At 34.0% G+C, this 17,228-nt stretch overlaps 1 long non-coding RNA gene across 1 annotated transcript in view; it reads left to right on the forward strand.

Annotated features, from left to right (window-relative positions):
* LOC128248669 (uncharacterized) overlaps positions 1-5,558 on the forward strand; it is a 47,742-nt gene extending 42,184 nt beyond the window's left edge. Inside the window, exons 2-3 of the long non-coding RNA XR_008264829.2 lie at positions 3,653-3,878; positions 4,307-5,558. This is a non-coding gene — a long non-coding RNA (uncharacterized LOC128248669). The remainder of the gene's footprint in view (positions 1-3,652; positions 3,879-4,306) is intronic.
* Positions 5,559-17,228: the final 11,670 nt, after the last annotated feature.

The following is a 17,228-nucleotide window of genomic DNA, read 5'->3' on the forward strand; positions in this document are numbered from 1 at the left end:
GCTGCTATGGGCTAAGAGAGTAGCTGCTGGAAAACCCCTATGTCTAACAAAATGACTCTACCTCATGCCATACAAGCAGGAGAACCCAGTCACAGTTGTGTGGCAATATCTGCGATCACATCACCCCTAACATCTGGCCACTTAACTCCCCAGACTTCAACTCCTTTGACTTTTTATGTGTGGGGCACAGGTGAGCGAGAAACCAAGAAAACACCTTGCAACGGCAAAGTTGAACTGAAAGCAAAGATTATAGCAGCATTCACCAACTTAACCAAGAAGATCGTCCGGAAGATTTGCAGGATATTCAGAGCTCATCTGGAAAACGTATTTGAAGCCGATGGCGATTTTATTGACTTAATTTACTCTTTAGTATTTCAGGATACTTTTATGTAATTTTGGTAATGGTTAACATGTGTTAAAATGAGATGTCAGTGTTATTTTCGCTTTTGCGTAATTTAACGTTTATTCAACGCACGCATTCTCTCACTCTCTCTCTCTCTCTCGTAGAATCAAAGTATCCATATTAATATAGCAATGTTACTGACTTCAAATGTAGGCACGCCACCTCTTATGCTGCCAGTCCTATTAGAAACCGCAACAGCTAGATAGTGATATAGAGAATCATGTCACATTTTGCATTATGATATTTCTGCATTAGAATCAATAAAAATAAGATTTAGAGAAGGAATACTCAAGCGAGTCGTTTGGCGTCGGACATATATAAATGTACTTCTTGTACAGAGTAAATATTGTATTTGTATTTTAAGGAGCCATTAAGGAGACAATTTCCTATCAAGAATTAAAAATATTACACGGTATAAATGTTCGTAACAAGGGGCTACATCGTGTCTATCATTTATGGATTTTGTGTAAATATTCATTGCTTGCAAACGATATTGATTTATATTTTGCTCTAGCTGAAGGACTCCAAGGATGAACTAATAAACATGCATAAAAGTTTGTATTGATATATATTATATACATCTCTGAATACATGCTGCGCAAAACAAATACATGAATCTGGAATACATATACATGCCTAGAAGTATAAGCGTATGTGTGTGTATGTAGACGTGTATATATGGATCGTATCATATTTCTCTCAGCTTTCATGCCGCATAAAACGAATAGATGAAACCAGAATACACTATAATAAAGCAACTTTATATATAATCTAAATCATTTAGCACATGCATTCTCCTTGCAGAATATTTCAATTTAACCTTTGAAAAGTATATATCGCCAGGAATTATTTATGACATTCAAAGTTCTCGTTTTACGGCAGTGGGAAATTTAAAATTTTCACTCAAAGGATGATAAATTACTTTTTCTGTAGTCGAAACACAATATAGTAGATTAATATTTATATATATATATGAAGAGCTATGATATGTAGATTTAAATTATTCTAATGCAATGGGTTTTCTTATGTTTGTCTATGATATTTATAAGCAACCAATTTCTGAAGCATTTCATTTATGAGATGTCCATCTATGCAAACGCATAGAAGATGAGTAAATCGGAAAACAGGATGCCGAAATATATTACTTTAATCATTTTGAAACCTCTACACTTTACTTTTAAAAGAGCATGTTCGCATAAATATGTGCACAAACATTTATTCCTTTATGTATGAATACACACGCTCACACTCACACACATATGCACACATATATATGCATAGACATATTAAATAAATACACACACACACATATGCATAGACATATGTCTTCATAAATGCATGGAAATATGTATATATAGATATGTATATGCATCTAAAATATAGATAACTGTATGTAAGTAAATATGCGTTTGCCAGTGTCCGTGTATGCGCATGTGCAAGTTAATGTTTTCAAATATATACAGGTATAAACAACCAATCAGTTATTATTTCTCATTGAGATATAAAACGGAGGTATTTGTGTGCGTACGCATATATGTGTATGCATATATATATGTACAGATGAATGCGGTTATGTGCACACACACACACACACACACACACACACATATATATATATATATATATATATATATATATACACACACAATTTTCCGCTCTCGGCCCAGTGACAGTTTAGAAGAGTGTTCGAATATCAACGAAGAAGCATGACTTCTCTCTCTCTCTCATACATATATAGAGGGTGACCCAAAAGCAGGTTTACAGTTATCACGCAGACACTATAAATGTCTTTTAAAGCATTTACTTGGATTTAGATTTCTATCTTACAAAGTGAAAAGCGAGCTTGACAATTTTAACTCAATTAGCATAGAATAATGGTTTCATATTTTTTTTTTATAATTAAGATCTAAACTGTTAATATATAAAGGCGAAGAGATAGTTGAATAACTTAAACCTACTTTCGGGTCACCCTGTGCACACACACACACCCACCCACACACACACACACATATATACCTGTACACTTATGTATATATCTGCATATATATATATATATATATATATATATATATATATATATATGAATAAATTAAAAACGTAAAAATAAAAACAGAACAGAAAGGATTCCGCGGTACACGTGTTTCAAGCTTTATAGTCGTTGCATCATTATATTGGTATATAATTGATAGACAGGATGGTATAACGCTATCTTCAGCCGCAAATATATTCTTTCCCAAGTATTATATCACAAAGAAGTCATCAAGAAAAAAGTAAGAGAGAGAAACATGAAATATATATATGTAGAGAGAGAGGCACAGGAGTGGCTGTGCGGTACATAACTTGCTTTCCAACCACATGGTGCTGGGTTCAGTCCCATTGCGTGGCACCTTGGGCACGTGTGTTCTACTATAGCCTCCGGCCGACCAAAGCCTTGTCTTTGGATCTGGTAGACGAAAGCTAAAAGAAGTCAGTCGCATATATATATATATATGTTTGTGTGTCTCTGTCTGTCCCCCGCCATCACTTTACAACCTATGGTCCTGTGTTTACGTTCCTGTAACGGGTCGGCAAAAGACCCCGATAGAATAAGCCTCGGGGTCGATTTGTTCGACTAAAGGCGGTGCTCCAGCATAGCCGTAATCAAATGACTGAAATAAAGGAATATATCAAACCATCGTTATAAGCAAGTATGTAGTTATTCTATATGCTATGCTCGTATAAAAATGAATCAAATGTCAATATGTATATACGCAGAGATGAACACAGTATACACCCACGCACACACACAAAAACTCTGCCAGCGACACACATTTGATTAATAATTTAATAAGCTGCCCTCACTTCATGAATAAAACACTAATACAGCACCACCCTCCACACACGTACACCAAAAACATGCTCAGAACTGTCCACCGCAATCTGTATTCATACGCAATCGTCCGCATGAATGTGTGTCTGTGTGTGCTCGCATTTGTGTGTGTATATATATATATATATATATATATATATATATATATATATATATATATATATATAGCATGTTTATACTTATCAAGCTTAATCCTATTTATCTATGAACCGTTATATATATATATATATATATATATATATATATATATATATATATATATATAACAGCGCAGATATTCTATCTTATAAAACACGGTTCACAGAGCAGACATTTTAATTTTGATTTCCTTATATTCTCAGAGCAACAAATTTTATTATTAACCTTTTTCTATTAATTAGGTTTCTAAGAATATATGATGCTAGCTTTTCAAAATATTTATTTGGCTGTACGGAACCCTAGAGACGCTTCTGTTAATGAAACCTACACTAGGATAATCTTAAATAAATGCTTACTGCTAAGGAAAAAGGAATAAAGGAAAACAAAAAAATGAATAAGCCATGGAGAGAGTTGGTGCAGCAATGTTATGACTTTCTCAACAGTAGTTCAACATCAAGTCAATCAAATGTAAGTAATATCATTACAAGTTTCGTGTAGCATTAATAAGGAAAGTCAACACAATCAAGTGGCTTACTAAATGAAAATCACGAAATTTGGAAACGCATACACCGACACACATGTACATTATATATATATATATATATATATATGTATATATATATATATATATATATATATATGTATGTAAAGGATAGAAAAAGTTAATCAATATCGTAGTATGTTGATGTGATTAGATCTGTAAAATATAGATATTTTAGTTCTCTTTTTTTCTCTGCATATGCTGTAGAATTCTTTGTATATTGATAATTTTATTTTATATGTGCATTGCTATGCTTGCTTAGACGATTCCTCTTGTAACTTAACGGAAATTTAGTCTTATTTCTATTCCAGAAGAACAGACATTTATTTTCAATATCGTTTTCTTTTCTTGTCAGCTTGAAAAATATCGTGACGCTTTCACGAGAGAGAAGATATATATAAAGCAAATGTTCACGGTGACGTCTCATCTTATGCAAATACGGTGTCTGGCAGGTAGCAAGGCCATTTGAACGACCTCAACAATAACGGTTTACTGCTGAATGACTAACTGCTGATACTGCAGCATTCCCAAATGCATCACAACTATCTTCATTCAAAAACTTTTTCCATTTACTAGAAATCTGTTAAACATTCAGTTTCTTTGTCTATATGTCCAAAGTGTAGAGGATTTGGCCAGTAGTTACAAGCTTCCAGGTTCGAACTCGCTGAGGAGCATACTTGGCAGGTATCTCCTTTGATAAATTTGCGTCGACCAACATTCTGGAAGTGGAATTTAAGCACCTAAACTTCCAGATGTTGCTACGGAAGAAGTGAATTTTCTTAGCTAAACCTAATATCAATTATCCCAGGGAGAAGGGTAGCTGACGTTGTTAAAACATTGAACAACTATTTTCTATGGATTAATGAACAAATACTTACAATAATCCCTCGCCGTATCGCGGTTCACCTATCGCTGTTCCCTTATCGCGATTTATTATTTAAGCTTATAGCGATTCCTTTGTGGTGTTGTTTTGCATTTATAATAAAGTAAATATTTACAAATTATAAAACTAATTTTAAAAAATATGCAGTACAGTACTGTTTCTAGTTCGCGAATTTTCACCTTATGCGGTGGCTTTTGGAATGTAATATCCGCGATAGATGAGGGATTACTCCATATGATCTATCTTACTGAAATTCTGTTGAAAGCATATATGGAGATCAGAAGTTCATCACGGTTTCTGATAACATTGTGTAAAAATCTTTAACGTTTGAAAATATACTTTTCTACTCTAGGCAGAAGGCCTGAAATTTTGGTGGAGGGGACCAGTCGATTATGCAATAAGTACTTAATTTATCGATCCCGAAAGGATGAAAGGCAAAGTTGAGCGCGGTGGACTTTGAACTCAGAACGCAACGACAGACGAAATACTGTTAAGCATTTCGCCCGGTGTGCTAAAGTTTCTGAATTTATTACCCACTGGTGGGGTGGGGCCGGACATAGAAGGAACAATACAGAAACGTGTCGGGACACAAAACAAAGGGGAGGGAAAAAAGAAACACAGGACAGCGTATGAAAATGAAAAAATGAAAATGAAGCTCTTTGCCTCATCTCCGAGTAGCTTCACTTCCTTTTCCCTTTCAATTCCGTACCTTCCAAAATATCCAGTCCATATTCTTATATAAGGTCTTCATACTCTATATCATCCGGTAACCATTTCGTGTCATAGTTTACTCTCCAACACTTGGACCCACCTTTATACTTTTCTATTTCATTCTTCTGTTTCTCTGATACTAAAATACATATATGCTACACTTTAACATGTCTTTCCTTCCACCTGAATAAACACTGTGTTCTTTCATATTCGTTGCTTTGTTAATCAGTTCCCCATCAACACCTTCAAACAACGCAAAACAACTTTCAGTGGGAGGGGAAATTTGTGGGCTTCTGTGTGTGAGTGCCATTTGTTTTTGTGTCGGAGGGGAATGGGTCAGTCTGTTGTCTGCGGGGGAGGGTGGTGCTAAGAAGGTGTGGGTGTGGTGGGTGTGGTTCACATTCAGTTTGACCTGCTTTCTTTCTCTTCCTTTTGTTTTTTTACTTTTCAACCACTTTCCATGATTCGTCTTCATTTATTTCTATCTCCTCCTCTACCTTCTCTGGTTCCTTCCTGATTTCTTTCTCATTTTTCTCAGCCAGTGAAGGGCAGTCCACTCTAATGTGCCTCTTTTGGCCACATTTGAAACATCGACGGATTCTGCGCTCCACCCTAACCCTAACTCTCAACATCGCCTCTCCAACTGTTATTGCTTCCACCATTTTTTCTGTTTTCCATTGAATTTTCTATAATTATATCCAACATATGTCCCTTCAAATTAGTTGTTTCCGTTTTCGTGGCTTGGAAAATGTCTATTTTCTCTTCGTTGCCTAGAAGTATAACCGTCGTCACCCTAGCCACATCTATTTCGGGTGGGATCCCCTCTCCTCTAACCCTGGAAGCTCTTCTTCCAAGGTATGTGAGCAGGAGGACCACACCTTCCGTCCGTAACGGGGTTGCCAAGTGTTGCTTTACCTTTGTTGCCTTTTTTAATTGAATCTCCTCTGTTCCATATCGACTTCCTGTGGCAAGTTATGTTATAACTTGCCTGATTGACTTCAAGGCTTTTTCACTTTTCTCTGCTGATACAATTTAAATTCTTCTACAGAATATACTTTGTACACAATAGTCCTTTCCTGCATATCTTTTATTACTTCTTAGGGTGGCAACAACTTTACGTCACCCCCTTCTCTGCGTAACAACTTCTCATAACTTTTCAACATTGACAGATCCACCTCCTTATTCATAACTTCTGCCACTTCCGCAAAACGTTTCTTCTTCAATTGACCATCTACTCCTTCTACCGCTCATACGAGTTCCTCTTCTCTGACGTCGACAGTTCAGAGCCACTGTGGTCTGAAAAATACATAGACTTTTTTTTGTCATAGCTAACTCTTCTCAAAAGAGGAGAGAAAGCACAAACAAACCGCTGCAAAGCAGCACAAAAGCAATTAACGAAGTGTTCAAAACACTGATAGAAAAACAAAACGGCAAAATACCGTCAAAAATGACTGACACCCACTGAAAAACCTGGGAAGCGTGCTGGCACTTCTGGCAGCTTGCTGCCTTCGTTCAAACATATTCTGTCTCTTTGCTCTAACACCATTGCGTTGTCATTTATCTAGTCATAAAGTTAAGTGTGTAGTACAAACTTTTTCTTTGCACAGGGGTACCAAAGAGAAAGTCTGTAGCTGGACGAGGTTTGTAAAAAGAGGATCTGGAAATTTGAAGCAATCACAATCTTCTAAATGCAAATCGCGTATTTAGAAATGGGCGGAGTGCACGTTGGTGATTTCATTCACTTTTTAAAATCAAAAACGTCCTTCGTGCAACGCTGTCAACGTGCGATCTTTCGGAAGCAGTGTTTTGAAAATAGTTTCTTGTTAGATATAATCTCATCCGTCTGGATAGAAGTGTAACAGAAAATAAACTGATCTCTTTAAAGGGCACAAAACCAGAAATACTAGCGGAAGGAACAGTTGATTATATCTACCTTGAAATTGGACTGGTATTCTATCTTAACGATCTCAGAAGAATGAAAACAAGGCGTTGACGGCGATTGAACTAAGTTAAATTAGCAACAAATTAAACAAAGCTATTTCCTGTGCTATGGTGGCCAATAATTTGTTATATATTTCAGGCGGAGTTTTCCCACGCTGCCCGAGGCTTATTAAAGAGTACGCCGGATGAAAACTTTTGAGAGCTCCTGGTTTGGACAGAAAACTTTATTTCATTAAACAGGATTCTATTACATCTAATTTATTGCTGCCTGTGGAATATACTGAAAATTAGTTGCAGCAAATATGGAAATGTAAGCAATGACTGTCCAAACATTGATGCATTTAGAACTCGGATGCAGTATCTAGATGAGCCAATCGAACTACATGTCAATACATTTAAGTTCACCCGTGAGGAATACGTTGCGTTGATATTCAATGTAAATGCAAAACATTATTACAAACGAACAGACTTTATATTCTACGCTTAATATGAATATAATTGAAGACAGATTAATGTTTCAGCGATAATCAAATATTTAACTTTAAAAAATAAAACTGAGATTATTTTCTTAGAGATAAGAGATTTTAATCGATACGTTTCACTGAAGATGATATTCCTTGAAGGATGCATATTAGAAACAGTTTTTTTTTTGTGCAAGTTGCAGATTATTGTATCAAATATTTCATCTAAACATAATTGACTACGTTATTGTTTTTCAACTCGGCGTCTATGATAATTTAATCTTTAATCTAAAATATTCTTAATATTAAACCAGAATGTTGCAACTTCATCCTTTGTTTAAACATTTCTCGCTGAGATCAAATAAAGCAACCTTTGGAATATTCAAATATAACACTTTCTCTGGCTTCCGTAAAGATAAATTTATAATAGATGAGTTTATTTCGCTGTAGTAATATATCGTTTTGATTCTCAATTATATTTTACTGGCAAACAAATTAAATGTATTTAAAAAAATAAAATAGTGAATATAAAATTCTCCAAAAGAAGGGGAAGAAAACTGAGAGAATGAAATATCTTGTTAAAGTATTATTGGAATTGCAAGTAAGGATAAAAATCTTGTGTTGTAAGGACTATTATAAACTGTAATCAGTTGCATTGATGATGATAACTTCTTGTAGATGCTGATCGAAAAACAATATATCGCATTGTTATGATTATTTGATATCGCTTATAGTCCTGAATTAAAACCGTATTGTTTTTTAATAACTCATATATGATAGTGGAGGTGCAATGGCCCAGTGGTTACGGCAGCAGACTCGCGATCATAGGATCGTGGTTTCGATTCCCAGACCGGGCGTTGTGAGTGTTTATTGAGTGAAAACACCCAAAGCTCCACGAGGCTCCGGCAGGGGATGGTGGCGAACCATGCTGTACTCTTTCACAACTTTCTCTCACTCTTACTTCCTGTTTCTCTTGTGCCTGTAATTCAAAGGGTCAGTCTTGTCACACACTGTGTCACGCTGAATATCTCCGATAACTACGTTAAGGGTACACGTGTCTGTGGAGTGCTCAGCCACTTGCACGTTAATTTCACGAGTAGGCTTTTCCGTTGATCGGATCAACTGGAACCGTCGACGTCGTAAGCGATGGAGTGCCAACAACATATATGATAACACATACGCGTCGACAGGGTCCTTGATGTTAACATTGTCAATAAACTCATGTTATGTTACATTTATTTCTGTATAACCTGGTTCGCATTCTTGATAGATCATCAGGCAAATGTTTAAAAATAATAATTCTAAATGTTGATATTGAACCTCGCATTAGTCATCATCTTCTTATATCACTTCAGGACTCCGCGTTCTGTTATATCCGGCACATTGAAATAAACATTAGTTACAACTAACATTTTCTGTTGCAAAATAAGTGGTGAATTATAATGGCTATTAAAGTTGATCTAGTTCAGGCTTTCGATTGCCGAATGGAAATTCGGCAATCCAAAGCCCAAGAGGCACGAAGTTCTGTAAAAGGCTTGCGAAACTTTAAGTCGCTTGTAACCGAAACACTGTTTTAAATAATGCATTTAACTCCATCTAAATGTAGTGAATGCACTTTCTATCGTTTCTCTACTAACTCGTGTATATATATATATATTTATTTATTTATTTATTTATACATATAAAGTGGAGAATGGAGAAACAAACACAAGAAAAAGCAAGTCATTTGGGCTAGTTAGCCATTGATTTAATTATGTGGAGATTATATAATGAGTCATTTACGATCGTTTCGATGTGCCAAATGGTTTGGCAGATCTCTTCAGAATGTTGAGAAGTATGTTAAAGTTCATGGTGTGAGAGATGCAAGAGTAAGGGTTAGTGGATATAGTAATGCATATAGTGGTATAAGAACAGTTAGGTAAAGTTAGTCTTACATTTTAGTTGAAGTTGTGTTAATAGTCTTTCTGCGAGGGAGAGGTAGCGTGGGTGCTGTTCAAACTCGTAGTTCCAATTTTGGTTAAACGCATTTCGCATGTGATTGTTTTTAAAAGACACATGCTTGTTTAAGATGCACAGAAAGAAAAGTATAATCTATTTGCTAGGTATGAGCAGGAATAGTAACATCCGTCTTCTTTAACTTACAAACCTTTGGCAAACTAAATTCTATTGAAGAAAGCCACAGTGGATCGAACCAAAAAACACACCGTAACAAAACGAATCTCTTACCAACCTACCCATGCTCGTAATCAAGCTGACTAACAATTTTTGTCTATTATTTATCCTTTCAATATTCAAGTCTAGCTTTTCAGAATTTATCAAGTTTCCTATTTTGTAGCTATAAATTACTTCATCAGTGATATCCAAATTTCAAACAAAAAGTTTGTATGCAATTATTAGTTTTGATAATGCAGATGGATTTCCATGAACACCACAAACATTCTTACAACAAAGTCAACAGTGTAACTAAAACGTTATCAATTGAATCATTACTAAATGAGCAAAGATTATGTTCATATAATAACTTACAAAATGTACATGGTATTCGCTAGATGATTTGTTATTCTAGCTAGCCATATCAATTTCTTACGTAACTATATGTTCCTCCTAATGACCCAAGGATATATGAAAAAACGAGTTTCTTTAAACTCGTTATTCGAGTCACTTATCAAACGTCTGTGTATTAGAATGTATACGTGACTATGATTTAGTATTTGTTGATTCATCAGAAATGTAACTGCGATGATAGGAAACGATACGTGGTAGAATGAGAAATTTAATAAATGACCTATTGTCCAGGAAAGTGTTCTCGGTCGCAAGATGCCAAAAATGCTTCACCCTATCGAAACCTTCCTTGCTCTCTTATACATTATGTCTTCAGCATTTAATTCAAGTGAGTGCACATGATGGCTAAGATTAGATTCACAGTTAGTTATTTCTGACATTTTCTTCAGTAGCTAAAAACCAAAATAATTTCCTATCAATATTATTGAAAATGACACCCACATAACTATAGCACAAGTGCCATTTTGGATATCGGCGAATGTTAAATTTACTTCTATCACTTGTGCATTAAAATGTACTTGGAATTTTCTTCAGCTATCATCTTTGAAAATTATTCCCAATTACCACTAAAATACACCATTCTAAAAATAGGGAGCGACTGATTATTTTCTTATGTCAAATCTACAAAAATCTCTAACATTGCAGTAAATGAAATGATATTTGTAAGTCAATTTTTGGCATTTTCTCAACATCGTTTTTATATATTTAGATTCATTCAGATGATATTTCTAGACGCGTTGCTTGTAATTTTAGTTCTTCCTTGCTTTGGTAAATAGGAAAGCAGAATATTCATTGATGCCATTAGCTGTTTCACTATAAAAATTATGGAAGCATAAAAACCATTCTATTGCTGTTGTTGATATTTAGCCTTGATCGAGCTATAAGAAAAAGCTTCTCAACCGCGACCGTTTTTACATACGAGAACTCTCTAAGAATTACAGCATTAATCATTGCGCATTCCCCTCATTCAAGATTCGTTTGCTATTGTGTGCTGGTCTGGTGATGACATACAGGCTATTTTGTAGTTTATGTTATCGGATCAGTACTGGAAAAGTGTACCAATTATCAAACGTGTTTCAGTTGCATCTCTATCGTTTTGACTTGCAGACAACTGAATTCTCCAATCTATACTTCCTATTTTAAGATTACAAGCTGAAAGACATTTAGCTTCTAATTCTAGCAGATGTAATCACCTTGCAGGTTTTCTTATAAATGCTCGAAGAATATTCTGCAATAAAACTTTTAGTTCTCATTCTCCGAATGCGTAATAACATTAATAGAAAGTTAACTAACAATCTGATGATACAATAAAATTTAAGTATATTGCAAAATTACAGCTCTGCGTGAAACAATATTATTTTTGTAGTTATCCCATTAAAACAATGGCCAATATATTACACATTATCAGTTGAAATATTAGAATAATAACAGTGATTCTACGTTTTATGAGATTGTAATTTACTCATAACACTTCTATTAGTTTACAATCTTAGACTTACAAAGTTGGAGTTGCGATTGTATTTACCATCTTTTGTTCTTCCTGCACTGGGCAATCCTGGGAATTTATTCAATGTTATTTGTTTAATTTGAATAATTACTTAATAATTTTGACGCGCAAATGTTTGGTATCCGTATCCTCCTAAGATCTGTCAGTTAAGCGTTAGCATACAGTTCGGTTAGGGGTTCGAATATGGCCAAACTAAATCATGCGTAGCACTAATTAAAAAGAGTTTTTGTTGTTAATCTCATTCACCCAATCTCTTGGTGAAAACATATCTTTTACAACTCGTCTTTCACGAGCAGATGACACCTCATCCCATAGAAATATTAATGCTATAAAAATACTCAGTGGGTCCCTATTTAAGTATTGCTCCGAAATGTGGGAAAATGTTGCAGTCCATCCCTCCACCAGAATGAATAAGTCTCGACTGTATATGCAAAAGGCCACTTGCCTTAATTCCCTCACAAAAATGCTCCAGTTTTTGGCTCGCTTATACATCGTTTCCTCTTTGTGCTTTTTCTATCATTACTATAATAGCCTATCTTTTTCGGATATAGCTATGTTAAGGCCACCCACAATTACATGTCTGGCTCAGTCCCACTGCTTGTCACCACGGTCGGGTTTCTTCTTCTATAGCCCTAAGCTGACCAAAGCCTTATGAGTGGATTTAGTTGATGGAAAACTGTCGTGTATGTATATATATGGGAGAATATACGAAAAAACAACAACAGACGAGGACAGGTGGTGTAAATAACAAAAGGATGTATTAGTATGACGCTCGGGAATACGGAAAGTCTTTGACGTTTCGAGCTACGCTCTTCAACAGAAAGAATACGGAGACAAGGAGAAAAACACGGAGAAAAAAAATTGAATAGTGTCCAGTCAACGGTCAATCATAACAATGTATGTATATATATATATATATATATATATATATATATATATATATATATATGTATATATATATATATATATATATAGTTTATTTTTAAAAACGGAGATAAAAATACACGAAAAGAGAACGCGAGGACGTAACACTTGCAATGTATGTATGTGTATATATATATATATGTGTGTGTGTGTGTGTGTGTGTATTGAAACTGAGGGTGCGGAGCGGATAAATTCCAGGCTACGTGTATTTCTAATCTGCCTAGCCGATCCTCTGGTGTATTAATTATTTAATGATAGATACTGAACTTACTTAACCATCAGGCCGAGAATACCTTAACTACACGAAAGTTACATTCTCGCTTGGATGTTCACTCACCATAAATAGAAGTTGAAATGAGTAGTGAAGTCGGAAGAACAGAATTAAAAAAAACCCAAATGTCTGAAGAAAGAAAATGGTTAGAAAGGAAAGAATAAAATCAAATACGTTGAAGTGGGAGTCATATGAGTCGTTGATAAGAATGAGCAATCGGAGAGGGGAAGAGAGAGGAGGAAGATAGGAGCAGATAATTGTTATCGTTAAGGAGAAATAATGATTGTTAATATTCAACTCTACTGTTGAATAGTGGTACTGTAGCTATTAGTCTACTCCACATTATACACCTATGAATCCTTGCTCACATACTTCACACTAGTAATATCAATATAACTATATACGTGCGCGACTCACACATGCAAACACGAATTTACATGCCATGACAGAGTCTTATACCTATGGATGGATGCGTGCGCACACTCCTGGACACTCAGGCATATTTGTGTATATAATTATATAGAAAGGAATGTCTATGGAACTAAATTCTATTCATATTTCATTTTCTATATAGAATATAGTTCCGTTGCGTAAATTTTCTTTGCTGACAGCATTTCGAAATAGGTTCCTTTCTTTAGTACAACACTTTTGAGAATAAGCGAATCAATTTGTAGAACTTTTCAATGCATCGTGTAGTATGAGGCAGATGCTTCATAATATGGTTCATTCAAGGTCCAAATTCAGTATTAGTGTCGAGAAAACTCCAGAAAGCAATGGAATTGGAATGTTCTCAATGATATTGTACTCAATCCGTGTAAAGAGTAATACAAACCTGGAAAAAAGAATACATTCAGTGTTTGTGGCCCTTTAATAAAGCAGGTTTGGTTGATAAACGCTGATCAGCATACTACCTCGATCTAAACGAGTGTTTTTACGAAATGAAGTAATTTTCTATTTTGGTTATGTAGAGATAATTTCACGAATTATGAATGTCTCTATACGCCATTGTGAAAACAGGCGTGTTTCTAACCATATGATTTCTGACTCAACTAATTACGTTAGGGTATTTAATGGGATGCAATGGCAATTTATATGGATAGAATTTGTACGTAAAACATTGGGTAAATATTATGTTTTGTCTTGTTTTCCCTTTCAAGTTTCAAATGCCATCATCTGCATTCGAAAATGATCAGTTTTGTTCAAACTATATTTGTAAAATAAAACGTATTAGATATTAACTTATCTATTACTGTTACCGATGAACGTGCAGCGATTGTTGGATAATTTACGCAAATCTATTTATGGTAAAGTTATCAAATCAAAGGGCTTTTTCTATGAGTTAATTAATTTAAGGTTGGAAAAATTACATTCCTATTTCTATTATAATAACATCAAGAAATATAAAAAAGAAATTAGACCGTTACAGAAAATGGCGCATTTAACAAAGAATTAGGAAATTGACGCAACTAACATTAAATGGGATGCATGTAATTGAATCAAGTGATGTTTGTTACGCTAAAATGATTTTAATCTCAGTCTGTATTCGATCAGGTTATAAAAAAATGTATACATGTTAAAGATTAAATATGGTGCTTATACTTATGATTACAGCCGAACCAGAAAAAAAAAACTAGAATTATTGGTGTTTATATAAATTAAGGGAGTTTAATCATTGTTGACTGTTGAATTTGATGGATGAATTTGTAACAGAATTCAGCAGTTATTTATACTTGAAAACTGTGGTATAGGCAATTAGATAAATAATAAGTAAAGCGTAACAAACTGGGATTCTATTTAACTGGGAATATGCAAAAACATATTTCCTTGTAATGGAAACCTTATTAGATTATTAAAATAAAACGCGAAACAGCAAATGTAAACTTCGGATTACACATAGACTTATATCTTAATATCAATAAACAATATACATGAACTGGCAGAAATTTTACAGAGTCGGTCCACATTTTACAGAAATTTTATAGAATCGTTATAAATTACCACAGTTAGTTACCAAGAACAGTTAACACTGAGGCGTTGAAATCTCAACGACTTGAATTCCACTTTGATGAAGTGATATAGCATTTACTCATTTAATTATTGAGGGACGTTTCATCAACTAAGTGTTCCTTGAAATTGTGTGTTGTACTGGTCTTAGAAATCATAACTGACAAATAGATACTTGTGTTTTGAAACGTCAACGGAACCAATTAATTTTTTAAAATACTAATTGATAAATTTAGTTTGGATATATAAAAAAGAAAATCCAAATTTCAAACTTTACGATAATACTCACAATGAGAAGAGCTATTTATTATTATTCGCCTCTAAATAGTGGAGGGCAATTATAGAAATCCTACATGTAGATGGAAACGACATATATATATATATATATATATATATATTCAAGTAAAGGAAAAATAGCCTAACTAAGGATAAAAATATCCAATGGCTTACAGGTTCATTGCCTATTATTTTTGGGGTGAATAGTAATATTCATAAATAATAGGTTTAAGTATAAACCTTGGTTTATAAACATTAAAATTAAAATTCATAAAATCAAGATGTAACATTAATATAATTTATTAACTGCAAGAGTTGAACATATTTTACAGCTGTTTCGATTTTGCCCAAAGATCAAATTCCTGTATTTAAATCATTGTATTGGGAAAATATTATCAAAGGAGTAGAAAAAATGTTTCCAAATCATCTCAACACAGTGAATTTGTATAAACCTGGGCCAGTGGATAATCGGTTATATTAGTAAGTGATGGATAATATGATAATATTATTTACTGTAACTCAATACATAGCCTTTATTTATATATTTACGAATTATTACACTGATTTCGTCCGCATTATTCATTACCTATGAATATAACCTGGCCCAGATTTATAACAATAATAGCAATTAAATGATATTCAGTATGTATCTAATAGCCTAACCGTATGTATTTTTCTATTCCACCGATACGATTTGCCCAGTACAATGATTTAATTACTGGAATTTGATCTTTGCCTAAATCGAAACAGCTGTAAGAGAATATGTTGAATTATTGCAGTTAATAAATTATATTAATGCTACATTTTCATTTTATGGATATTACTTGATATATATATATATATATATATATATATATATAAATTTATCTCTCTCTCTTTCTATCATCTCCACGCATAAGCCTTTATAAATACTTTTTGTTCAAATAAATCTGATGTTTTAGTAGCATTTTATCGTTCAATTCTAGCTAAATTTTAAGCGATAAATTTCTAATAACATGAACTCTGGGTCTTTCAAAGAAGTTTGTTTATATATGAAAATTCCTAAACATAGTCCTCAAATAAGTCATTTCATAACTCAAGACTTATTTTTCCTGACGTGATCTAATAATATGTCACTAAATACATCTTTAAAAGTTACAAATATTGATGATTCTAAAATATTATATTAAACATATGTAGAATAACATATTTTAAAAATATTTTTGGGTTGTTTTGTTGATTTGGTTCCTTTTATAATTATTCTTATAGGCATATCTTTTAATCTTTTAATTTGCATTACTTGTCAAATCGTAATACAAATAGAATGAACCAAGCAATAGGCCCAGGTGTGGCTGTGTGGTAAGAAGCTTGCTTCCCAGCCACAGGGTTCTAGGTTCAGCCCCATTGCGTGGCACGTTAGCAAGGTGTTCTACTTTAGCCTCTGGTCGACCAAAAACTTGAGATTTGAAAGACGGAAATTGAAAGAAGCCCGTCGTATATATATATATATATATATATATATATATATATATATATATATATATATATATAATGTATGTATGTATTTGTGTATCTGTGTTTGTCCCACACCATCGCTTGAAAACTGATGCTGGTGTGTTTACGTACCCGAAGCTTAGCGGTTAGGCAAAAGGAATCTATATAATAAGTACTAGGCTTATAAAGAGTAAGTCTTGGGGTCGATTTGTGTGACTAAAGACGGTGCTCCAGCATCGCCACAATCAAATGATGAAACAAGTA

Source organism: Octopus bimaculoides, chromosome 9, assembly GCF_046866305.1.
Source record: "Octopus bimaculoides isolate indiv1 chromosome 9, ASM4686630v1, whole genome shotgun sequence".
Taxonomy (NCBI): Eukaryota; Metazoa; Mollusca; class Cephalopoda; order Octopoda; family Octopodidae; genus Octopus; species Octopus bimaculoides.